The 25,311-nt window shown below is 58.1% G+C and overlaps 1 protein-coding gene across 1 annotated transcript in view; it reads right to left on the reverse strand.

The window, feature by feature from the left end:
• The window catches only part of SKI (SKI proto-oncogene), a 57,135-nt gene that overhangs the window by 11,961 nt on the left and 19,863 nt on the right, over nucleotides 1-25,311 (reverse strand). The window lies entirely within an intron of this gene.

Consider the following 25,311-nt stretch of genomic DNA (forward strand, 5'->3'; position numbering starts at 1 on the left):
CCAGACCTCAGCGGCTCTCGATGGAGGGGTCCGCATTCCCTCCGCAAGGAGGGACCTTTGGCCTGGCTCCCAGAGGGAGGTCCTCCCACCCACCCCCCACCAACCCTCCTGTGGAGGAGAATGCAGGGAGGGGACGGGAGGGGCTGGGCGGGGCTCTGGGAAAGGGTGTCCCTGAAGACCCTGGACATCAGCCCCGACACGGGGAGGCCTCCGGTGGCCCTATAGTCCTCGCCACGTCACGGACCCGCCACCAGCCCTGCTGCACAAGGCCTCCCACACTCCTGCAAAACCTCCCTTTTAGCATCAGAAAATCAGGGGAAGTCCCCCGCTGGACCAGGCAGGGTGGAACGGAACCTTTTCTTTTCCTTAGCGGTCACTGGAAAGTAACTGTTAAAAGGACTTTACAAAAAAAACCCCGAACACCAGAGCCCCGAGAACAATGAAGCTGTTCTGGGGCTCATTCTACTCTTAGGACAATGTCCTTGAGGGGTGGTGAGGGACAGTGTCTTTCCCAGCGCCCTGGCCGGCCGGGGGGGTGGGGGTGGGGGCACAGTGGTCGCCAGGCCTCCGGCCCCTGGGCAGAGAGGGAGGAGGGCCAACAGGCCTCTCCATCCAGAACAAGAGAGAAAGCCGGCAGGCAACACAGGGCACTGGGGCCGCCCTTCTGGAGGGTGACTAAGAACCAGCCTGAGGGGAAGAGGACAGTTTACGGGGCAGCGGGAGGGGCGGGGCTGGACACCACCGTGCCCCATGCGGCCCTCACCCCACCAAGGCCCCTCGGGAAGGTCGGCCTCACCCTTGACCCCCAACAAGCCTCTGACGCAGGAACCACCAGGACGCATGGGCGCTGTCCCCAGACAAGGGCCCCGATGGAGCAGCGGGCACACGGGCCGGGCAGCAGCTCTGCCGGGTCACCAGCCTCCCCGACGCCCCTACCTTCTCCTGTTCTGCCCCCCGCCCCACGTCCGTGTCCAGATGCCAGCCTGTCCCCGGCCCCTCTGCTCACACCCACAACTGCCGCCAGGGGTTCCGTGGGCGCCTCACCACACCCACGGCATCTCCCTCGCCACCCCTGGGGACACAGCCCCCATGCCTTGCGGGCCCCAGGCCCCCTCCACTGCTTAAACCTCCAGGGCACCCCCCCACACGCCCCCGGACTCACAGCTGACACCTGCCGTGCTCGGACCAGGACAAGATCGGGGCACACGCGAGTGGACGGGCGTGTAGGGGCGTGTAGCCTGCACACACGCATAACACGGCACTCTCGTGTGTGATCTTTCACCTGCTCCAGGTGAGAGCCTCAGAGAGAAGCCCGGGCCCGGGGCAGCCGGGAGTCAGCGGGGACCTGGCAGGCCTTTCACTGAGCAGAGCCCTAAACCTGGCAGGCTGGTGGGGTGGCTCCCGGGTGGCCCTGGGACAGGCCCTGGGGAGAGAGCCCCCAGCCCCGCCTGGTCCCATCAGTCAGGGCACCGACGCGGACGCTGGCCGGGGGCGCTGAGCCAGGATCAGAGGCTGCCGGGACACAGCAGCCTCCCGCATCCTTCCAGTGAAGGGCCTTCCACTCCTCCAAACGCCAACGTGACGCCGGCCGAGGGTCTCCCGAGGCCTCGGGACCCTAGGCCTCGGCTGCGAGCGGAGGGGGCGGCAGATGGTGGAGCACCCAGGGGCCCAGGGCAGCTGAGGCCTCGGGCTGCTCAGTGTCCCACCCTGGAGGACACACTACCAGAGACCGAAGCGGGAACGCGTCCCCAGACTTGGCTCCGCCATCTCACCCGCCCCCCACTCCTGCGGGAGGAGCCGCCGGGCCTGGGGCTGGGAGCCCGAGACCCCAGGTCTCTGTGCACAGAAAGCCTGCTTGCCATGCGCCAGGCCCTGCCGCGAGCTACGCATCACAGCTCGCCCGAGCGGGAGCCTCGGGAGGGTGGGTGCGTGAGCCAGGACGGAAGGAGGACCGGGAACCTGGGGGCCGGGGTCCTGGAGGAGGTGACACAGGTTCTGCGGGCTGGTCAGTTCTGTGGAGGGACTCGAAGGCCCAGGAGCTCCATGCCCAGAAGAAAGGCCCGGATCCCGGCCACCATCAGCGTCCCGAGGGCACTGCCATGACACCCACGGGTCAACCACACCCCAACCTCAGAGTTGACTTCACTGACACACAGACACGACGCCAGTAAAGAGGCCCAGCCCCAGGCGAGGGCACGTGATGGACCCCCGAGCGCCCCCAATCCGTGCATCCTGAGAGGAGGAGGGAATCGGTGTTGCTCTCCACACTCCGCCTGCCAGGCCCGAATTCCAGGGCCGACCGTGCAGGATGGGGGCTTCCAAAGAGGCAGCCGGGGGGAGAGACGAGGACGCTCCGCTCTCGAACGACCCCTCCCCCTGGCTGGCACCCAGCTCCCTGGGCCCCGGGAGGCCCTCGGAGGACGAGGTCCACCGCCCACACGCCCCATCCCACTTAGGGGAGCCCCGTGCTCAGTCCACGGGAGCAGACCCTCCCAGCAGCCCACCTCGCAGCGGGCCACAGAGCCTGAACCATCCTCGGGGGTAGAGGAGGCCGCTCACGACGTTCTTGGGGTCCAAACTGCCCATGTCGGGAGCTCCCCGTTTCTCTCCACAGCAGGATTTTTCCTGTCCAGGGAACACTGTCCCCATCTTCAGAATCTAAGTAAAAACATCCCCAAGATGTCCCCACCCAAAGGGGACAGGCGGCCAATCTCTGCACAGCATGGGGGTCTCCCGGCCCTCCAGAGCCTGACACCAACTCCCACACACCCCCGGGGGCAGGAGGAGGGCCGGGAAGGGGGTCCTAGGAGGCCCCTCCCACGAGGGCTTTTTAACCTGAAGGTAAGACACCAGGGCTGGCTTTGCAGGCACACGACCGCACACTGGGGTCAATGCTCTGCTGGGGTCACCTCTTCACCTTTGATCAAATGTTATCTTGTAAATGAAATCCAACGGGACAGGGGTGTGTGCAGAGCCAGAGAGATGGCGTGTGACCCCAACGGGCCAGGGCTTCCCTTCGGACAGAGGGGGCCATCCGCCTCCCACCCCAGCCCAGGAGGCCATCCTGGCCTCTCGGTACCCACGCTAGAGTCAGAGACGCGGCCAGAACGGGAGCTGGGGACCCGGGTTCTCGTCCCTCCCGCCTTCCACACCTCAGAGGGAGGCAGAGGCAGCTGGGGGTGGGGGGCAGCGCCGTCAGCCAGACAAGGACGAAACACACACGCAGGCTGCAGCGACCCTGCACACACCTCAGACGCTCTCATCTTTGCATTTAAAAGTGGCATCACACGACGGGAGGAAGAACGGTAAAACTCAGGGTGATAGCTTAAATTTTTAATTTTTTCTTTATCCGAAATGGCATTAAATAACAATAACCCCCCCACACACACTGCGACAAGTTGAGAGACCTCAAAAGAGAGATGAAGTGTAGGCATTTCAGGCCCTTTCCTCCTGCTTCCCAGACAAAAGCCGGGTTACGAAGCCAGCCCAGACCCTCAACGCGCTCAGTCACCGTGGACCCGCAAGGTGCCCAGCTGCACAGGCTCAGCAGCGGCCACTCGCCGTCCTTGGGGACGCAAAGGGCTGCCCACAGAAGCCGACCCTGTGGTCCGGTGTCACCCACGTGGAGCCCCAGGGCGCGTGCGAGCGCCACCCGGAGCTGGGCCTCCGCTCACGCCAGAGCGAGGGAACTTGGAAACCACTCTCTAACCTGTTAAGGATAAGATCCTCCAAAAGAAGACTTTTAAGCCCATTTGTCAACACCTCCCAAGTGCACACAGAGCTGGTGATGGCGGGGAAGATAGAAATTCATTGGGGAGGCTGCCGTGAGCTGCCGCCCAGCTCCCCACAGCTCCGCGAAAACCACCATGCATCTGAACCAGAGCTCAAGGCAGCACACAGGCTGCCCACTGGGGTCCAAACACACTTCAAAGCCAAAGGGTTTTCTGTGCTCCCAATTCTAATTACAGAAAAAGGTCACTTCTTTTTATCCTTGGGGGTGCATCCGTCCAGGAAGCACACACGTGGGCCCCAAACTCCCCTGTCCACACCAGCCACTGACGGGAATGTGACGGGGATGGAGCCGCAGGACAGTGCGTGGAGCGCCCACCCCGCCCTCCAGCCACGGGGGTCACAGCAGAACCCCGGGTGGGTGCGGCCCGGTGGGCAGGTGACCCAGAGGAGGGTGGCTGAAAGCCCATCTGCCCCCACCTCTCCACGTCCAGGTGCAGGTCTCCTGGGGGGGAAGGGAAGGGAGCCCGACCCAGGGCGCTCTCGCAGCGGCACTGGCATCGGCTCCCCGGTCAGCTGGAGACCTTGGGTTCCCCTGGAGGGGCTCTCAGGAGGGGCGCAGCAGCAGGGGGAGGCAGCCTGGCCCCTCACCCAGACCTGCAAGCAGCCCGGAGAGAAATCAGGGTGACCCGGGGCCAAAAGGAGGCTGCGGCGAGCCAGGCGTGGGCGGCAGGACCAGCGGGCGGCGCAGGCCGAAGGCAAGACACACCGGACCTGGCCACCGCCATGGCACCGCTGGGCCAGACCCCGTGCAGCCTCCTCCGCCAGCAGGCGGGGTCCCAGGGGAGCTGCCCTCCACTCCTCAGCAACCTAAAGATCCCCCCCCAGGCAGGTTCCCCTCCCCCAGGCACTGCACGTGCCGACAGCCGACAAGGCCCAGCCCCGCTCTTGCAGGCGCCCCGGCCTCAGCGGGCAGCTGGAGGGACGGCACTTTCGCCTGCTTCCCCGCCAGGAAGTAGCCCCGGCCGGCCCCGCCCACGCCGCCGGTCGGTTCGGCTTCCTCAGCGCCTGCACCTCCTCCCTCCCCTTCCCCTCCCCCTCCCGGCAGCCGCCCTGCTTGTTTTCTCGCCATAGAAACCGACACAACACTGAGCCCAGCGCTTGAGCCGGCGCGGGTGGACGGTGGCGCTGCCCGGCCGCGGGGCTACTCAGAGCTGGCGCGGTGGCCGCCTCTGCTTCCAGGCTGAGGCACCGAGGCCGGCAAGGGGCCAGCGAAGTCACCGCTGGTGTATCCCTGGTGAGTCCCCAAGCCCAGGCTGAAAGACAGCTGCTCGTGGGTCCCAAAGACATGACCCTGGAGACACAGAGCCGAGAGTCCACGGGCCTGTCGCCAGCACTGACCAGGGCACAAGAAGGCAGGGCCACCAGAGTGGGTCCCTAGTAAAATGAAGAACGCATGGCGTGAAGCTCTCACCCCGTCACTTTCACACTTGGATGAGGGTCTCCAAGGGGGCCCAGCCCCTCCCATCTGAGGTTCATCCCTGCCAGTGGGGTGGGCTGGGGTGGGGAGGGGGACAAGGGTGACCAGCACCGGGGAGGAGGCTATGTGGGCCACACTGGGCCCAGGAGAGCCAGGACGCGGGCAACAGGGGCCTGAGCGGGGGACGCGGCAGAAGAATCCACACCTGTTTTTCATCTGAAAAATGGGGCGACACAGGCTCTGCTACCTCAGAGCAGAGAACATGGCGTTTCTCGAATGTCTAGCCCTAACACGTCTCGCCAACAGCAGGAACCACGCCGGCCACATGACAGCCCCCCCGTAGCTGCAGAATCCCCACCACTGGTGAGCCGGGCAACGGGCCCTGAGACCCCTGAAGCTCCCCTCCTGCGGAGCATCCCAGGACACCCCCCCATCAAGAGGCGGGTGGGGGCAGGGCCTGGCAGGGGCAGGAGGCCAGGGGCCCAGGCACCAAGGCTCTCCCAGTGCTGCCAGGCCAGAGCCTGGGTGACATGGCTGCACCAGGGGACCCGCCCGGCCCAGGACCTGACCCCACCCCTGCCCCCCGCCCATACCAGCCCTGCATCGTCCCCTCGCTGACAGACGCCCCTGGGCCCCCTTCTCTCACTGCGCAAAGCCAAGGACCCCACAGGGAAGGGAAGGGTGTCCCAGCAGCCCTGGGGGGGGGGGGAGCAGAGACAGGGGCTTCCTGTGCCTTCTCCTTGGGGGGGAGGGGCAGCAGCCCTTCGCAGGCCCTGCCATCAAGGGCGGAGGGCTGGGGCCACCATTAGAATCAGCGGCCGGCCCCTCGCCCCAGGTCTGGGCCTGCTCTGCCCACTGTGGCCAAGGCCACAGCAGGGACCGGAGCCCACGGCCCACCCCGAGCTCTCTCTGACCCTCACTGACCCTAAGACCCGCGTTCACATGATCTAATAGGAGACTGGGGTCTCCGGTTTCATCTCTAATACCCACACTATAGCCTGTGTTCGCTGCGGTTTTCCAGGCCAGGTGTACATTCTTAAAAGGTGCACGTGTGAGGTGTCAGGTGACACAGCCTCCTCTCTGCAGGCCAGGAGACTGGGTGCCATGTCGGGGCTGTTCAGGGATTCAATCACGTGGTTACAGCAGGCCGGGCTCTGGCAGTGACATCGGGAACACCGGGCCCTCCCTCCGCAATGGTGACCCAGGCGGCCTCCTGGAGAAGGGGCCGCCGTCTGCCCACACAGGAACGGGTTCCACCCCAATGGCTAACGTGTCTCCTAAACGCTAATGACACAGATGGCGGGAGAGGGGGTGTCACCACTGAATCTGCTTTTTGAAAGATCCCACTTGAAACAACTAAAGGAGAAACACCTCACTTCCCTCAAGGAGCCTGCCGACCTCCGGCCTCGGTCTCCCCCTGGCAGGGTGCGCACATGGGGCCAGAGTGAGGCAGACAGCGCCCCTCTATCTGCAGGGCCGGGGCGTGGGGTGGCCTTGGCCGGGGACAGCTTTCCACACCCGTGTCCCTCCCGCAGCCCCCTGCACTTGCAGCTGGAGCAGTCCTTAGAGGGAAGGAGGCATTTCCTGTGCCCCCCCCCCAATTTCCCGACATTCTTGGCAAGCCCAGAGGAGAGGAGGTGACAAGGACGGGAAGGGGGCTTGGAAGTGGTGGGGCGGGAGGACGTGGCGCCCGGAGAAGGCCGGCGGGCAGGAAGGGGCTCTCCAACAGGGCATCCCCCGTGGGGTGTCCGCCAGGCCTGCAGCACCCACAGAGACGCGGGGGGCCAGGGACCCGGGCCTTCAGGACACGGAGATGCCCGGCGACTGGGAGTTGGGGTGACTGTCCAGTCCTTGGCCACTAAGCCCCAGAAGTGCTCTGCGGCCCCACCTGGCATTCAGCCGCCCCCGTTGGACTGGGAGGGCAAGCCCTGCACTGCTCACCGGCGCAGCCTGGGGCCTCCAGACACCAGGCCCATGACAACTGGGCCAGAAACACCAGAGCTGCGTGCGGGCCCAGAGCGACCGGACCCCAGGAGCCCAGGAGACAGGGCGGCTGCTTCTCCCACAGGATGTGGAAACGCCCTCCCCGCACGCCCAGCAGGACAGGAGGTCAGAGTCTAAGGCTGCAGTCAAGGGCTAAGGGAGGGACCCGGATGGTGGAGAGGTGCCCTCGGGGCCAAGTCACAAGGACCAGGGTGGGGTCACCCTGGGGTCCACACACGCCATGCAGCCCTGTGGGTGCACGGAAGCCCGGGGGATCCACGGCCGTCCCAAGGCCCTGGGTGTCTCAGGGACACAAGGTGTCAGAGCTTCCTGGGGGTTGAGGCAATGGCTGGGATGGAGACCCCGGGCCCGCAGTCCCGCATGCTGGGAGCTCTGGAGTCTGGCCAGCACCGGCCCTCCAGCAGGTGGTCTCTTCCTCCTGCAGGGTTAGGGACGCTTCTGGCCTTAACAAGGAAGCCCGGACGCTCGGGGTCCCCATCCAAGGCCAGGACTGATCTCCACAGACGCCCTGGGGCTCAGTGGCGCTCCTGGCCTTCCGCCCAACCCTGGCAGCAGGCACAGGAAAGGGCAAAGCCCTGCAGGTCCGCATGGGACCCGGCTGCGCACCTATCAGAAATGAGAACGCCACAGTGGTGGCTGACAGCCCGGGCTTCAGGGCCGCGTGCCCGCTAACCGTGCACAGCCCCGACAGACACCCCATCTATATTCAGCCTCGGAGCAGCCCCATCTCCCCGCAACATTCCAGGACCCACGGAGAGGCCTCTGTCTTCAGAACAGGAAGGTCAGGCCCCTGCTCTAAGGGGCTGAGGGAGAGGGACACGTGAGGACCACGTGATTCTGCCTGGGGAGTGAGTGACCAGGTGGGGACTTCTCCACTGGGAGTCGTCTTCAAAGCAAGTTTAGGAATCTGCATGTTGCAAGAATGGCCCCAGAAAAGCCGCTCGTCTGGCCCCAGGGCCCATCTTAGCTGCTGCCCCGCACGGCCTCCCAGCAAGGACAGAGGAGGTGAGGCTGGGGCCAGGCCTGAGCCCACGTGGCCAGACCTGCAGCCAGCACGCCCTGCTCAGCTGAAAGGACTCTCTGCAACGACGCGAGGCCACGTGACTCCATCCAGCCCAAGGTGCCGGCCTCTCCTGTGCGTGGATGTGAAGGCTCGGCCTGAGCAGCCACTTTGGGCCAGGAGGCAGCAAGCAAGAGTGACTCAGAGAGCCAGCGAGGACGGGGCTCCTGCCTCCAGGCTGCACTCGCCACGGCGGGTGTGTGCACTGTGTGTCCTCTGCACGCGTGGCCAGGCCCCACCCCGGCTGGGGGCGACCACGAAGCAGGGCTGCCGTCAAGGGTGGAGCGAGCCCTTGCTGACATGCACCCAGAAAGCAAAAGGTCACAAGCCTCAAATTTTGTTTGGAAGGTTTACAGTAAACAGCACAAGCTCTCTGTCAATCACCAAACCAAAGCTTGAGTTGTTCTTGACTTCACTTCCTCAGACAAGTCATCTAATCAGAAAATCTAGTTGACCCTACCTTTAAAATAGTCTTTCTTTTTAAACAGAACAAGCATCCCGCGGTCAGCCAGAGACCCTTCCCCCAGAGCCAGGCTTGGCAGCTGTGGACACCCACTTCCTCGCCCCCCGGGTGGAGCCCGGCTGCGTCAACAGCCCCACACCCGCCCTCGCCGGGGAGCAGCCAGAGGCCATGACACACACACAACACTCACTGCAAACGCACACGTGGACACAGGGGCCCAAGAACCCCCCACGTTTTGGAACAAAAGGCAAACACCTCAAAGGCTGGGGGTCCTGCATACGTCAGGGCCGAGGTACTGGGGAGGCTTTTCACCTTTCCCAGGGAGAATCCACAGCGCTAACAAGGGAGCGTCACAGGAGAGCAGCCAATCCTCCGACAGGCGAGGCTGTAGCATCAAGGTGGGGGCACAACCCCAGGGGTGGGCCAGGGGGACCCCGGGAAGCACAGGGACGCTGAGGGCCCACCCTTCATGCCCAGTGCGGGGAGCAGCAGAGCCAGGCAGGCCGACCTCCGCCCGGGGGCCCAGCGCCCAGGCAGCTCCTTTCACCGCAGGGCCTCACCCTTCTTTTGGAGACAAATACCGGGCACCAAGAAAACAATTTCTGAGCATAGAAAGTGACCTGAGAGCTTGAAGAACGGGTCCTGGTGCCCCTGGGGGTGTGCCCTGCCCACCGCCCCCAGAGAGGCAGATGCAGGGCCAGGACCACCTCCCTCCAGGATGCTGGGCGGCATGGACTGGAACCTGGAACCGGGCCGGCTGCGGGCACAGCGGGTGAAGGAGGCTTGAGCCGCAGCAAAGCCGACACCAGTTCTTCCACACACAGCAAGCTCCACCCCGGAGGGTAAAGGCCAGAGAGCAAAGGCACGCATGACCCCAGCGTCTCCGCAGCAGAGAAAAGGCCCCAGTCCCCCCCCCCCCCCCCCCCCCCCCGGGCAGAAAGGCTGAGATTGTGCTCGGGGCTCTCCCACAGGGCCAGACCCCTCTAGAGGCCCCTCCTCAGCTTCCGGCAAACATTTAAGGATGCGGTAGAGTGCTCGTGGAAAAACCAAAGCCCCGGTGAGTGGGAGGCCCCGGGTGGGAGGAACCTTGAAGGACCAGTGGGCAAAGGCCAGCAAAGCACAGACACGACCGCGGCGCCTGTCCCCGGAAGAGCAGAGAGGCCGCAGACGCCGCCCCGTGCTGGCCACAGGGAGCGACGACAGGTGATGGGGGGGGGGGATGCGCGTCCGCGGTCCCTGTCACCGACGCTGTCCTCCCGGGACCAGCACGGGGCTGGCACAGCGTCCACCTCGCCGTCCCTCATGCCCCAGGCCCCAACCTGACTCCCAGTTCTAGAAACAGCGCGGGGACGCACGTGGCCAGGGTGTGGACGCGGAGCCCCAGGCAGGCCCGAGCGTGTGGAGGGTGCCGTCCACCGAAGCGCGGGGAAGACGCACAGGATTCACAGCACAAGTGCTCTGGAAAGTCACAGAAGGAACCAGAACAGACGTGTGAGGGAGGTTTCCCCAAATACGTGAGCTCTTCCAGCCTGTGAACCACTCACCTACTCCCAGTGACACAGAAAACGGAAGGACAGAGCTGGGAGCCGGGCGGGGCAGCGGGAGGGGAGGAGGGGAGAAGGCCCCGCGCCACGCCCATCTCCAAGGCCACCTGCCCCTGCAGCTCCAGCTCCTGCAGCCCTGTCGTTGGAGCCTGAGTGGCCTGGCACACTCTGGGCCACCGGCCGCAGGCACGGGCAGCGGCAACATAACCCGTGTTTCCCTGGACCTAAGAGCCGGGCTCCTGCCACCTGCCGCCCCCGGGAAGGAGCACATCTGAGGCCGGCTACAAGCAGAGCACCTCAGAGCCTCGAGAGGGACAGCTTTGTTTAAAAAGGTACCAGGGTCATCCTGGGAGCAGAAACACCTCACCTGCTCCGGGGTCCAGAGAAGCAGGGCCGGTGCGGGCCAGAGGAGGTGGGGGGGGAAATGAGGTCCCAACACTGCGGACAGACACAAGCCAGGGCAGCGACAGGGAGACTCGGGTTTGGGGCAACACAGACGACATCAAGGACGATGTGGACGAGACGGCAGCGCCGAAGGGTCAGCAAACAGGGACACCGACTCGTCGACCCCCGTCATTGCCAGGAAAGTCCCGAAGGCCCTCCCCACGCCGGGCCGGCCGCCAACAGGGGGCTCCTGGTGCGGCCTCCCACCGGGGCTTCCCACCTCACTTTGCTTTTAGCAGGTGGTGTCGTCCCAACCAGTCCTGGTTTCTTTGTCCTAAACCGAGATAAGTGTGTGTGTGTGTGTGTGTGTGTGTGTGCGCGCTTTAACACCATTTTTCAGCTACTGAAACATGTCACCTCAGGGCTGCAATTCAGACCTTTCAGCCTGTTTCATCCCCTGAAAGGCCGTGTCAAGCCCCAGCCCTGCCCGTCTGTGCGGAGGGCGAGGGGTCGTGAGAACACACGACGTGGCGTAAAGATCAGGGCAGTGACCTTTCGACCCGTCCTCTCTGCAGGGCCCAGGCCTGCCGCGCCAGTGAGGGGCCGGGGGCGGGGCGTCTCTCCCCAGGCCCCTCGGCCACGCTGGCCCTGCACCTGCCCACAGGGGCCAGTGCCCCCTGGGGAAAAAGAAACGAGCAAAGAGGGCTGATACATCCTCCCTGTCCTGAGGATGCTGCCTGTTTTGGGGATCAGGTCCCCTTTCCAAGAAGCCGCTTCTGTCAACTGGGTAACTCTTCCCCGGGCATCGTCCTCTCAGGCCATCTGCACAAAGGCCATCAGCACCTCCTGGCCTTCAGCAGTGGCCCGGATGGGAGGAGGGGGCGCCCCAGGGGCCCCCCAAGTCCCCGTGAGTCGGGCACCCACACAGGAGACCCTCAGGGACAAGGGCCGAATCTCAGCCCTGGAGGTCCTGCGGGGGCGGACAGGGGTCCGGGTCCTGGCAGGCCCAGACGGACAAAGGCTCCCATGGGGCGGGAGCAGCTCAGCATAAAGGAGCGTTTGGGTCGGCGCAGGGCAGCATCGAGCCTTTGTGCCGAGGGTCCCGCTGCTGCAAGTCCCCGACTGGCCCTTCATCCCTGGTGGGAACTGGGCGACAGGACGCAGGACAGGGCCCTCCTAATTAAGCTCCAAAGGGACGAGCCGCACCGCCCCCGGCGTGGCCATCGGGCAGAGGCCACAGCACCTTCGGGGGCAGGTGCCCTCCACCTGGGGCTGCCGGGGCAGCCTGAGGGCCTGACCACAGGCAAGGGCGCATCCCGGGGTGCACATGCTCCCGCCACCCACGGTGAACCGTGCCAGTCCCTGGGATGCCACAGGCGAGACCGCCTCCGTCTGTCTGGAGCCCAGCCCCGCCCCGCGAGGAGCAGGCCGGTTTGCTGAACCCAGGGCCCTTTGCTGAATCCAGGGCCCGGGAGGAAAGCACGCAGTGGCTCCGCCCCACCCCCAGCTCCCTCTGGGGCTGGTGGCCTGAACTTTTCACCCTCGGCACAGACGCCAGGAGAGGAGGGCGCAGGGGTGTCTGCCCGCAGGCGGGGGAGGGGAGGGCGGCCAACACCCTCCGCCCCCCTCCAGAAACGTGTATGGCCCCTTTTACAATGGCCAGATGGCGGCCCAGGGCCCGCAGCCCTCCTCACCCTCTGTGACCGCCTGACCTCTCGTAAACAGGGACAGAACTGGGACCTGCGGCCACACCCCCACACCCTGGAGGGGCCGGCGAAGGTCACCAGGGCTGCGTCCAGCCCCTGGCCTCACGAGGTGAGCCAATGCCTACACCTCCCAGACGCTCTTGTGTGAGAACCAAAGAGGACCCAACCCGCCGGTGGGGATGGGGCAGAAGCGGTGGAGGGATCGCGGCACAGGGCACCGCAGGCGCTGCCCAGAACCCGCCCGACGGTGCAGGGCACGGCCACGACGGGCAGGGGACACGCGGGGATGGCTGAGACTCTGGGCGCAGAGACCGACCCGCACGCCCCATCCCCCCCAACACGCGTCACGACGACAGGCCGGGAGAAGCAGGGACCTGCCGGCCACGGCCATCGACCAGGCTGCACCCGGGGCCAGGCTCCATCAGCAAGTGACCCCGGTCTCTCCTGGGGGTTGACAGCAGCGCATCGTCACACCCCGAGACCAGACGCTACCGAGCCTCGCCGTCCCTAAGGACCAGCCAGAGCCACCGCACGACGCAGCACACAGCCCGCCCACCTGCCCGCCCACTGACCTCCCTCCAGGTCATCGCCTGTCCCCGTGAGGCCTGTCATTCTAAACTGCCACGCCGGGCGTGATGAGCAGAGCCAGAGGAAGAAAGACCCGCTAGGACGCAGGCCCCGCTGCTCTGTGGCCTCCGAAGGACCTGCTGGCGGTGCCTCTCATGGGACGTGCTGCCCAGAGGTACACGATGGACGTCACAGCAGGTCCCAGACAGGGCCGCGAGGAGTCAGGTGTGGGCTCTTCCAGAATCCCCAGCAGCATGGCCACACTGAGGGCCCAGCGTGGCAGGGACGCCTGAGCCAGAGCCCAGTGGGTCCCGAGTGGCGGGTGGACCCCCAGTACCACTGAACGTAGGCTGGCACCCCACAAGTGCCCGGGGACCTGACCAGGCGACCCGCAGCTTCCTCAGCAGGAGCGCCAGGCCTCGCCACACCGTGTGCGCCCACTGCCCCTCAGCCCCTCTGCTCTGCAGCCCTCCACCAGCAAGTCAGGTCAGTCACCCCCTCGGCCAGGGAAAGGACTGTGCTCTAACGCCGAGCAGGGAACCTCTCCCGCACCGCCAGAAACCAAAGCAAATATGGTTCCGGACAGTCCTCTGGAGTGACTCAGAGGCCCGCGGTGACGACCGGGCGGGAGGACACCGGGCAGGGGTCTGGGCCGGCCCTGCCCGCCTTCCCCGCCACCCAGCATTCACAGCCTCCCGGCCCGTTGCCGCCCTGTGGTCCGCTCGGCACCACCGGGGGGGCCAGACGAGGCCCTGTGCCCCGGATGCAACTTCCCAGGCGGCCGTGTGCCCCCAAGGGCCCCTCCCGACTCAGGAAGCAAAACGTCCCCCAGCAGCCAAGCCGTGGCCGGCACCTCCTCCGACCCACGTGCTGGCACTCCGCCCCGTGGCTCAGCCCACCGCAACCCCCGGCAGGAGCCCGGCCCCTCGCCCAACACCCGGGTGTGCTCACGCGAGGCTACGCCTGTCCAGAAGCTGGGACGGAGGAATCGGGGTGAGGGGCACACACGGGGGCATCTGCCAGCCGCCAGAAAGGCCCGGAACAACAGCAAAGACAACGTGGATCAGCTCCCCGGGGCTGAGGTCCTGCCACGCGACTAGTTCCCTGAGCTGGAGCCCTGCGTCCGGGAGGCCGCCAGTCCAGGGCTGGGGCCAGTCAGGCACCCCTGGGGCAGGGGCTTCCAGGGTGAGTGACGCCCACCGAGGGGCTCCCCGCCCGGCGCCCAGGCCTGTCCCACGGCAGCCCTGTTCCCCTGACTCCAGGGCTCAGGCCACCCGGGCCACTCAGGAAGATCTCCGGGCACCCGGTGAAACCGTTCTGATGCAGCTCTGGGCAGACACCGGGGTGGCACTGCAACCTGTGACCAGGGACAATCTGGAAGTAGGAGGCCCACAGCCCCACCTGTGCCCTGGTGCCCAGGCTCACCGTGGCACAGACGTGCACACCCCTCCTGGGCGGGACCACAGCACAGCCCTGACCTGCTGGGCCCTGAGCTCCTCCCCACAGTGTCTAGGAGAATGCAGCCCCACCCTCGGCCTGGCCGAGCCCCAAAGCCACTGACCATACCTCCAGACCTAAAGGAAGGCTCCAGGCGGATGTGGTATTTAAGCGTGAGGACACGAGGGCGTACAGGCCACTGTCACTGCTCTGCTACACCCCGACGGCATAACCGATGTGCCACCTCCTCACTCTGAAAGGCATCACACTGCCTGGAAATTTCTGAAAAGCAAAACACACAACTCTGTCCCTGCTCAACCTGAAATGAGTGGCACCTGGTAACCCCCCTTCCCCGACAGCCGAGTCCTCAACTCGGAGCACTGTCCGTTCTCGCAGGTGCCACGAAGAGCGCGTGGACACAAGCCCATTCTCGCAGGTGCCACGGAGAGCGCGTGGACACCAAGCCTGTCGCTAGACTGGTTAAGCGCTGGCTCGACGCAGCTGCTACTCTGAATAGTCAAAATCACAGCACTTTGTTCATAATCAATTCTGACTAAAATTGAAAAGGCAGTAATGAAGATGTTAACAAAAACGAATTTAATGTAGCCAAGATTACTGCAAAAAGGAAAACATATCTGCTCACGACGGCCATGCCAGTCAGCACAACGCAGAGGTGTTTTTGAAGCCTTCCACCTCGGGGTCTGACTCGCTCACCTTCCTTCCTAGGGCCGACAGCACCCCTGGGGTCTGCCCCTCAAGTCTCGAGCTATTTTTGCTTTTCATGGGATTCCAGCAGCGCACAGCACCCCCCACACGCCCCCGTGCAGAGAAGCCTCCCCAGATGTCTGCATCCCGCAAGATGACAGCAATTTTTTAACTTTTGATCTCGTTTTTCTAATGTTGTTTATGAAAAGAGTGCCTGATTAGACAAGCTGGAAGCCGATTTGGGGGCAGTAACCACACCGCGGGGAGAGGACCCGCCTGCAGCCCAGATGGCGTCACAGGGACCGATCACCCCCTCCCCCAGCCAGTTAAAACCCAGACAAGATCCAGGAGACGACCGCCCTCAAGGCACTGGACATAGTGACCAAGGACAGTGACCCCCCCCCCCCACAGATGTGGAAGCTCTCGGCCACCCAGCTCACTGCCTTGAGCTCTCAGGTGGCAGCGCCCAGGGCACCCCAAGTTGAGGAGACAGAGCTGATGGTCCAGAGGGACCAGTGCGGCTGGAGTGCCCAGGACATATCCACAGGGTGTGGGCAGGGTGGGCAGAGCGCAGGCTGGCACACGCGTGTGAGGACACTGCCAGAGGCCGGGAAAGACCCACCAAGAGGACTCAAGGGAATGGAGCCTGGGGCCCACACGGGGCTGGGAGCAGCCCCTGCTCCACCCAGGAGGCTGGAGTACCCGAGTCCTTGCAGTTCTGGCTACTCAGGATGGTTTTGCCACAGTGTGGGGGATAATTACCCCTAGAAGGAGCATTCCTCCGGACCCACCCAAGAAAAAGCAAGACCTGTGAGGATCGGACTGTCTGCAAGTAACTTAACTGTGCCCCAGGACAAAGCTTGAGAAGATTTACAGGAATTCAGAACATTCAGCATCAAAACGTCTACAGCCCAGGAAGCAGGAAAACACGACCACAATGCAGAGTCGCAAATCCACTGAAACGGACCAAAACCTGGAATTCACGTAGAACGTTAAAACCATTACTAAGGCCAGACTCTACGTGCTCAAGAAGTTAAACAGAGACACGGAAGGTCTGTGAAGTCAAACTTCCACAAGAGGAAGACGATGCTGGATGGACTGGCAGAGCGTATGTGCAGCACAGATGCTTGTGACAAACTGATCACAATGGAGCAGAGAGAAAGAACCCAAGAGAAGGGGAAGAGCATCGGGGGGGGGGGGGGGGCGGGCAACTTCAAACGGTGAATCAACAGGTAACTGGAGCTCCCGCACGAGGCACGGGGAGCAGAAAAAGTCTTCAGAACACCAGCCAAAAACTCTCCAAACTTGAAAAACACTATGAACTCCAAAAGCTCAATAAACCCCAAACACACGCAATCTAAAGAAAGCCACAGGGCTTCCCTGGTGGCACAGCAGTTAAGAATCCGCCTGCCAATGCAAGGGACACGGGTTCGAGCCCTGGTCCAGGAAGATCCCACATGCCGCGGAGCAACTAAATCCGTGCACCACAGCTACTGAGCCTGCGCTCTAGAGCCCACGAGCCACAACTACTGAGACCGTGTGCCACAACTACTGAATCTCACGTGCCTAGAGCCCGTGCTCTGCAGCAAGAGAAACCACCGCAATGAGAAGCCCGCGCGCCGCAACGAAGAGTAGCGCCCACTCGCCCCAACTAGAGGAAGGCCACATGCAGCAACAAAGACCCAATGCGGCCTAAAATAAATAAATAAAATAAAAATAAATAAATTTTTAAAAATAAAAATAAAGAAAGCTACAGGGACTTCCCTGGTGGCGCAGTGGATAAGACTCCACACTCCCAATACAGGGGGTCTGGGTTTGATCCCTGGTCAGGGAACTAGATCCCACATGCATGCTGCAACTAAGAGTTCGTCTGCCACAACTAATGAGCCCACGTGCCATAACTAAGGAGCTGGTGAGCCGCAACTAAGGAGCCCATGAGCTGCAACTAAGGAGACCGCCTGCCACACCTAAGGTGCCTGCCTGCCGCAACTAAGACCTGGTGCAACGAAATAAATTAATTAGTTAACTTAAAAATATATATTTTTAAAAACATAAAGGAAGCTACAGCAAAGTACATCAAAATCAAGATGCTCAAAACCAGTGATAAAATGAAAATCATAAAGACATCCCAGAAAGAGGAACAAAGGACCACACCAGATCAGCATCTTTAAAGTACTGAAAGGAAAAAAAAAACTATCAACCTGGAATTCTATACCCACTGCAAATAAATACCTTTCAAAAACAAAGGGGAAGTAAATACGCTTTGACACCAAAAAACTCACCACCAGTGGACCCATACTAATAAGGAATATTAAAGGACATGCTTCAGGCAGAAGAAAAACAACACCAGATGGAAATCTGTAGCTTTACAAAAGAATAAGCAGTGCTAGAAATGATTACTACATAAGTAAATGTATCAATTTCTCTCTTTTTATTTAAGCGCCTTTAAAAAGCAATTGTTTAGGGGCTTCCCTGGTGACGCAGTAGTTAAGAAACTGCCTGCCAATGCACGGGACACAGGTTCGGGCCCTGGTCCAGGAAGATCCCACATGCCGCAGAGCAACTAAGCCCGTGTGCCACAACTACTGAGCCTGGGGTCTAGAGCCCGCGAGCCACCACTACTGAGCCCGTGAGCCACAACTACGGAAACCCACATGCCTAGAGCCTGTGCTCCGCAATGAGAAACCACTGCAATGAGAAGCCGGCACACTGTAGCGAAGAGTAGCCCCCGCTCACCTCAACTAGTGAAAGCCCGCGCAGCAGCGAAGACCCAACGCAGCCGAAAAGAAATAAATAAAAAAAAGGAATTTATTATAAAAAGAAAGGAATTGTTTAATCATAAGCTTTAATGACGTATTGCAGGGATTATGACACGTGTAAAAGTGCGATGCGTGAAACAAAAAGCCAGGAGCGGAACGATGCGCAGGCTGCAGTGAAGTTCTCGCGCTGCAGGTGCTGTGCTGGGCGCCGCTGAACGGTGACAGGTCCAAGGTGACGAGGATAAAGGCTGAAGCCCCGGGCAAGTCCTTAAAATTCCAAAATGAGCACAGCAAAGGAGGCAACAAGGAAATACTATGGAATCATAAACAGTATTTGATTAATCCAAAGGAATGCAGAAACCCACAAAAAATGAAACAAATAGATGGAAAAACAGAAAACGAACAAGATGAAAGACTCAAACCTAATCCTGTCAATAATGAAAGTAAACCTCAGTGGGTTGAACACCCTCAACTAAAAGGCAGAGATTGTAAGACTGGATAAGAAAGCCATATGCAGCCTACAAGAAACACATTTCAAACGTAAAGATAGGTTAAAGCAAAGGCGTGGGAAGGGATACGCAAATTCACAGGAGTAAAAAAAGTAAACAAAAGCTGAAACGACTACATTAACATCAGGCAAAGTATGTTTCAGGGCAAAGAGTATTCACCAGGGACGAGGGAAATTTCATAACTGATAAAAAGGGTCAAGTGATCTTTAAAAAAAATCATAAACACGGATGCCCCTAATAACAAAGCTACAACATACATGAAGCCAAAACCCGACCTGACTGCAGAGACAGATCTACAATCATGATACAAAATCCCCAATTCGCTTCTCGCAATACCAGAGAGCAGGACACAGAGGACCAGCCAGGACGGCAGCTGTGAACAAGGCTGCCAACACTGGACCTGAGGGTTCGGAGCAGCCCCCAGCTCAGCTCCCCCAACGTGCACAGAGGGTTTACCGGGATGGACTGTACTCTGGGCTGAAACCAGCCTCGGTACCTTCAAAAGGAGCCACGTCACACAGTTGGGTGCTCTTACCAGGTGGGATTCGAGCGCAATCAGTAACAGAAAGACCTCTGGAGAATTCCCAAATGTTTGGAAACTAATCCACTTCTAAATAACCCGTGCATCAAAGAGAAAATCAAATGGTAGTTAAAGTTTTAAACTGAATGGAAATGGAAACAATGCACCAGGATATGTGCAATACTCCTAAAACAGGCCTCAGGAGAAAACCAAATGCTTGGATCACAAAGAAAGAAAGGTCTCAAAGAAATGGCTCAGCGTCCAACATATGAAACTAGAAAAAGGACAAATTCAACCCAAAGTAAACCAAAGAAACGGAAATATAAAGATCAAAACAGTAATCAATGAAATAGAAAACCGAAAAATAACAGAAAAAAATCAGTTAACCCAAACTGGTTCTTTGAGGAGACCAGTAAAATCGATAAACCTTTACCCAGATTGATCAGGAAAACAAAAAAAGAAAAATGACCAGCACCAGGAACGTGAGAGGCGCCACTGCCCTGATTTCTACAGCGAACAGGAAAACGCTGTCAACAACCCACACCAGTAAATTTGACAATTTAAATGAATTGGGCAATTACGTGTAAAAAACAACTCTCAACCTAGAACAGATAACCTGAATAGTTAAAAACCTTCCCACAAAAAAACCTCCAGACCCAAATGGGCTTCAATGATAAGCGCTACCAAATATTTTGAAAAGAAATAAATAATTATTTCAAAAATTTAAGGACGGAATACTTCCCAAATAATTCTATGAATCCAACATTACTGATACCAAAACCAGACAAAGATATTACAAGAAGGAAAAAAACAAAACAAAAACTATAGCCCAATATCTCCCACGAATATAAATGCAAAAGCTTATAAACAGGGCTTCCCTGGTGGCGCAGTGGTTAAGAATCCGCCTGCCAATGCAGGGGACACGGGTTCGAGCCCTGGTCCGGGAAGATCCCACGTGCCGCGGAGCAACTAAGCCCGTGAGCCACAACTACTGAGCCTGCGCTCTAGAGCCCGCGAACCACAACTACTGCACCCACGTGCCTAGAGCCTGTGCTCCGCAACAAGAGAAGTCACCTCAATGAGAAGCCCGCACACCACAATGAAGAGTAGGCCCCGCTCGCCACAACTAGAGAAAGCCCGCGCGTAGCAACGAAGACCCAACGCAACCAAAAATAAATAAATAAAACAAATAAATTTATTAAAAAAAAAAAAACTTATAAACAAAATTTTATCAAGTCAAACTCAATAATATTCTAAAAGGATGAGACACCGTGACCAGGGGAGGTTTATCCCAGAAAACGAAAGGTTAGCTGAATTCAAAATCAGTCAATGTAACTCACTATATTAATGAACTAAAAAAGATATGCACCATATAAATAATCTCAATAAATGCAAAAAAAGCATCTGACAAACTCCAACCGATTCCTGATCAAAGCAATCAAGGACAGAACTGTAGGGACTCCTTCAGTCTAATAAAGAGCATCTACAAAACCCAGTAACTTGTGAACAACATACCCAATGGTGAGATACTGCACGCTTCCCCTAAGACCAGGAGTAAGGCTGTCTGCTCTCACGATGTCTATTCAGCCACGGGAGGCTCCAGCCAGTGCAATCACACAAGACAAAGAAAAGGCATCCAGATCAGAGAGGAAGCAAAACTGCCTTTATTCACAGATGTAAAACCTGACAGGATCTCCAAAAATCTACTAGAATGATTTGCAAGGTTGCAAGATGCAAAATAAATTGTACTAGCAACTTATAATCAGGAGCTGAAATTTAAAAAACAAGAGTACTTACAGGGCTTCCCTGGTGGCACAGTGGCTGAGAGTCCGCCTGCCGATGCAGGGGACACAGGTTCGTGCCCCGGTCCGGGAGGATCCCACATGCCGCGGAGCGGCTAGGCCCGTGAGCCATGGCCGCTGAGCCTGCGCTCCGCAACGGGAGAGGCCACAACAGTGAGAGGCCCGCGTACCACAAAAAAAAAAAAAAGAAAAAGAAAAAAGAGTACTTACAATAACACCAAAAAAGAAAAGGAAAAAACCTGTTGATAAATCAATAAATCTGAAAAAAGGCATCAAAGACCTGTGCCCTGAAGACTATAAAATATTGCTGAGAGAAACTAAGCATAACTTAAACAAATGCAGCACTATACCTTGACCGTGGGTTGGAAGCTCAAAACTGTTAAAGTATCAGTTCTTCCCAAATTGACCTATAATCTAATTCAATTCCAACCAAAATTTCAGCAAGGTTGTTTTTCACAGAAATTGACAAACTGATTCTAAGATTCATATGGAAATGCAGAGGACCTGAAATAGTCATAACAACTCTGAAAAGGAACACAGCTAGAGAGTGAATATCACCTGATTTCAAGAATTATACAGCTATAATAATCAAAAACAGCACACCACTGATATAAAGACAGACAACTCGGCCAGTTGAACATAAGAGTCCAGAAATAAATCCACACACATATGGACAACTGATTTTTGACAAAAGTGCAAAGATAATTCAGTAAAGAAAGTATAGTCTTTATAACAAATGGCACTGGAACAACTGGGCATCCACATGCAAAACTATGAACTTGGATGTGGACCTTGCATCATTCCCCAAAATTAACTCAAAATAGATCACAGACCTAAATGTAAACCTGAACACTACAAAATCTGTGGAAGAAAACAAAAGAGATGATCTTTGTGACCTTGCATTAGGGAAGATTTCTCAGCTAAAACATCAAAAGCCCCGTCCAAAAGAATCAACTGGTACACTGGAGTTGATCAAAATGTTAAAATTCTACTCTTGAGAAGAAAAAAAGGAAGAAAAAAGAAAGCCACAGACAGGGAGAAAGCTTTGCAAAGCATAAACGTGAAAAGGGACTTGCACTCGGAATACATAAAGAACTCTCAAAATTCACCAATAAGACAACAACTCCACTTAAATAACCAACAAATCTTGAACAGACACTTCACCACAGAAGACACACAGACGGCAAATAAGCCCACAAAAAGATGCCCAACGTCATTAGGGAAACGCAAATTAAAACCACAATGAGATACCCCTCCACACCTGTTAGAAGGGCTGAAACAAGAGAGCAACCACAGCAAGTGCTGGCGGGGATGGGGAGTGGTGTGGGTGCTCTGGACCAGCTCGGCGTTTCTAGAAGGGCAAACCTGCACACAAATACACGACCCAGCCATTCACACCTAGGTGTCTACACAAAGGAATGAGACGTGAACGTCCCGGCAAAACTTGTAAAGGAACGTTCACGGCAGCTTTATGAGTAATGGCCAAGAACTGGAAAGGACCCCAAGCATCCACAGGTGAGTGAAGAAACAGACTGTGGCAAATCCGTACAACGGAGCAAAAACAAAAACAAAAAACCCAACTACTGACACGACCACACAGAAGAATCGCGAGATAATTATGCTGAGTGGAAGAAACCAGACCGAAAGAGAGATTTCATTTATATAAAGCTCTAGACAAGGCAAATCCATCTAGAGTGAAGGAAGCTGCTCGGTGGCTGCCCGGGGTGGGGATGGGGGGGACAGGCCGGAGGGACCGCCAAGGGGCACGGGACACTTCGCGGGTAAGGGACGGTTTCTTCACCTTGACTGTAGCAATGGTTTCACGTGTGTACACATTTGTCAACGTTATCAAACTGTACGTTTTAAATATGCACAGCTTATTATGTTAATTATACCTTGAAAAAGCTGCCTTTAAAAAAACTATACAGCAATTATCCCAACTGGAGCTTTTATATTCCAGGACTCATTTGTTCCACGGCTTGAAACAATTCCCAAAGGTCAACGACAAGTGTAAACGGGCAGCAGAGGCCACCATTTCATCTGCGGTCGATCCCAAGCGCGTCCTTTTCCATCCGCAAAAGATTCGCAGAAATGCCGTGGCCATGCATTCAAGTCATTTCTTTGTCCGGATCAGGAACCTGCAAGCACTTCCTATAAAGGACAAACCATATTTTTGGCTTTTTTTTTTTTTTTTTTTGGCTTTTTGGGGCCTGCATTCTCACTCCAGCTGCTCCAGGCTCCCACAAAAGCAGCCACAGGCCAAGTGGATGCCACGGGCAAGGCCGTGAGCAGATACAGCTTTATTTACATAGACGAGTGGGCTCTGGCCTCAGCCCAGGGCTTCTCCCAGGGGGGCCCAGGGGCAGCGTCACCTGGGAACTTGTAAGAAATGCAAATTCTCAGGGCCCACCTCAGATCTAGGAATCTGAAACTCTGGGGAGTGGGACTCACAAGCTAGTCACTGAAGAATTCTGAAGCCCAAGCTCTAGAGCCACTGGTCTAGAAAACCAGCAAGAATGATGGACTGAACCAGAGGCAAGAATGAGCACTAACAGAAAGCTGCAGCCCACACTCCGCAGGAGGCCCTGGGCCTTGGGCGGCCGGTGATGAAACGTGTCTGCTGACTTCGCCACAGGAGAAGATCTCAAAAAAGGAGAAAGGAAAGCGAGACATGTCCTGACAAACCTCTATTACTGAACAGCTCCTGCTGGTTCTTTTCACTTCTTGACAAGGAGTTTTCAACCCACTTTTAAAAGGCAATTCCAAAATTGTCTTGGTTCACATTCTCCCTTGACTGCCTCCGCTCGACACTCGGGGATAATTAAACCTCAGAACGAGGGGTCTGAGTCATTCCTCCAAACATCAGTCAAGACCACACTCAGCCGGAGACGCTGAATGCAAGACCTTCAAGGGCGGTGAACCCTGTGTGGACACGTGTGCACACACATGCACACACACACTAGCAAGAAACAAAACACTGCGAGAAAATAAACCCTGGTTATCCGAGGGTTGCTCTGGTTAAGTCACAGATCACTGGCAGTACCGCATCGTCCTTTTTAAAGCAGCTCTTTATGCTCTTCCTTCCCGAATGCTTAAAATGCCAAAACCTTCTGCAAATTCAGAGAAACTCATCAAGAAGATGGAATAATTAAAATGCGGAACGAAAGAAAACCAGTTTCAAGATGGAAGAACAAAGACGCTTCAACCCCGCCCTCCTCTCAAAACCCGCCAAAGCCCCCACCCTCCAGCAAAGGAGCACCTGCGCGGGCGGGAGGAGGCTGGGCCGGCAGCGGCGGCCAAGGGCCACGGGCCACGTGGACAAGCGCGGGGTGCGAAGACGCCAGCGACCACGGCGGGCAGAGAGGACGTTTCTCGGGAGCAACATCAGGGGCTCATCTGCAAGTGTGTCCGCGGGACAGTTCGGCGGACCCCGAGTGCCCAGCCATGCCACCCCACCGCTGCCCACCATGCTTCCCCACGACGTGAGCAGACGACAAAGAACCACCAGCGTGGGGAAGGCCGAGGCCCCAAAACCAAAGGGTTTCAGAGGAAACCACCGTTAACATCCCTGGGGATAACAGACAAGATACTGCATCCATGAAACGAGAACAGGTGAGCGCTTTCACAAAAGAAACGAAGAACAGGAAAAGACATATTAAAAATTAAAATCACAAAACCCAAAAGTCGACAGGCAAAAAAAAAGTATTAGATGAGAAAGTGGAAGAAATCCCCAGAAATGACACGGAGAGAGGCCGACGTCCAGCCGGAAGGTGCTCCAGAGGACAGGAGAGCAATGGACCAACAGCCGGGACTCGCCACTAGGCACCTGCAACCGGGCAGATGGCCCGCACCAGGCCTGCCGCAGTCACCTGCCTGACGCCGGGCTCAGAGGGAAGAGGCAGGGCACACGCCAGGTCCGGCACCTCAGTCTCAAGGAGGGGGACAGCACCTCACAGGGGAGCAGGAAACAATGACCAAGCCCAGGACACAGGACGGACAGGAAGTGAGGTCAGGACGCAGGAGCTACTGCAGACAGGAAGTGAGGTCAGGATACAAGACCCAGAGCAGACAGGAAGTGAGATCAGGACGCAGGACCCAGAGCAGACAGGAAGTGAGATCAGGACGCAGGACGCAGAACAGACAGGACGTGAGATCACGACACAGGACGTAGAGCAGACAGGAAGTGAGATCAGGACGCAGAACCCAGAGCAGACAGGAAGTGAGATCAGGACGCAGAACAGACAGGACATGAGATCACGACGCAGGACGTAGAGCAGACAGGAAGTGAGATCAGGACGCAGGACCCAGAGCAGACAGGAAGTGAGGTCAGGACTCAGGACCCAGAGCAGACAGGAAGTGAGGTCAGGACGCAGAACAGACAGGAAGTGAGATCAGGACGCAGGACCCAGAGCAGACAGGAAGTGAGGTCAGGACGCAGGACCCAGAGCAGACAGGAAGTGAGGTCAGGATGCAGAACCCAGAGCAGACAGGAAGTGAGATCAGGACGCAGGACGCAGAACAGACAGGACGTGAGATCAGGACGCAGAACAGACAGGACATGAGATCACGACGCAGGACCCAGAGCAGACAGGAAGTGAGATCAGGACGCAGGACGCAGAGCAGACAGGAAGTGAGATCAGGA

Source organism: Monodon monoceros, unplaced genomic scaffold (assembly GCF_005190385.1).
Source record: "Monodon monoceros isolate NGI ecotype Baffin Bay Population unplaced genomic scaffold, NGI_Narwhal_1 Super_Scaffold_18, whole genome shotgun sequence".
NCBI lineage: Eukaryota > Metazoa > Chordata > Mammalia > Artiodactyla > Monodontidae > Monodon > Monodon monoceros.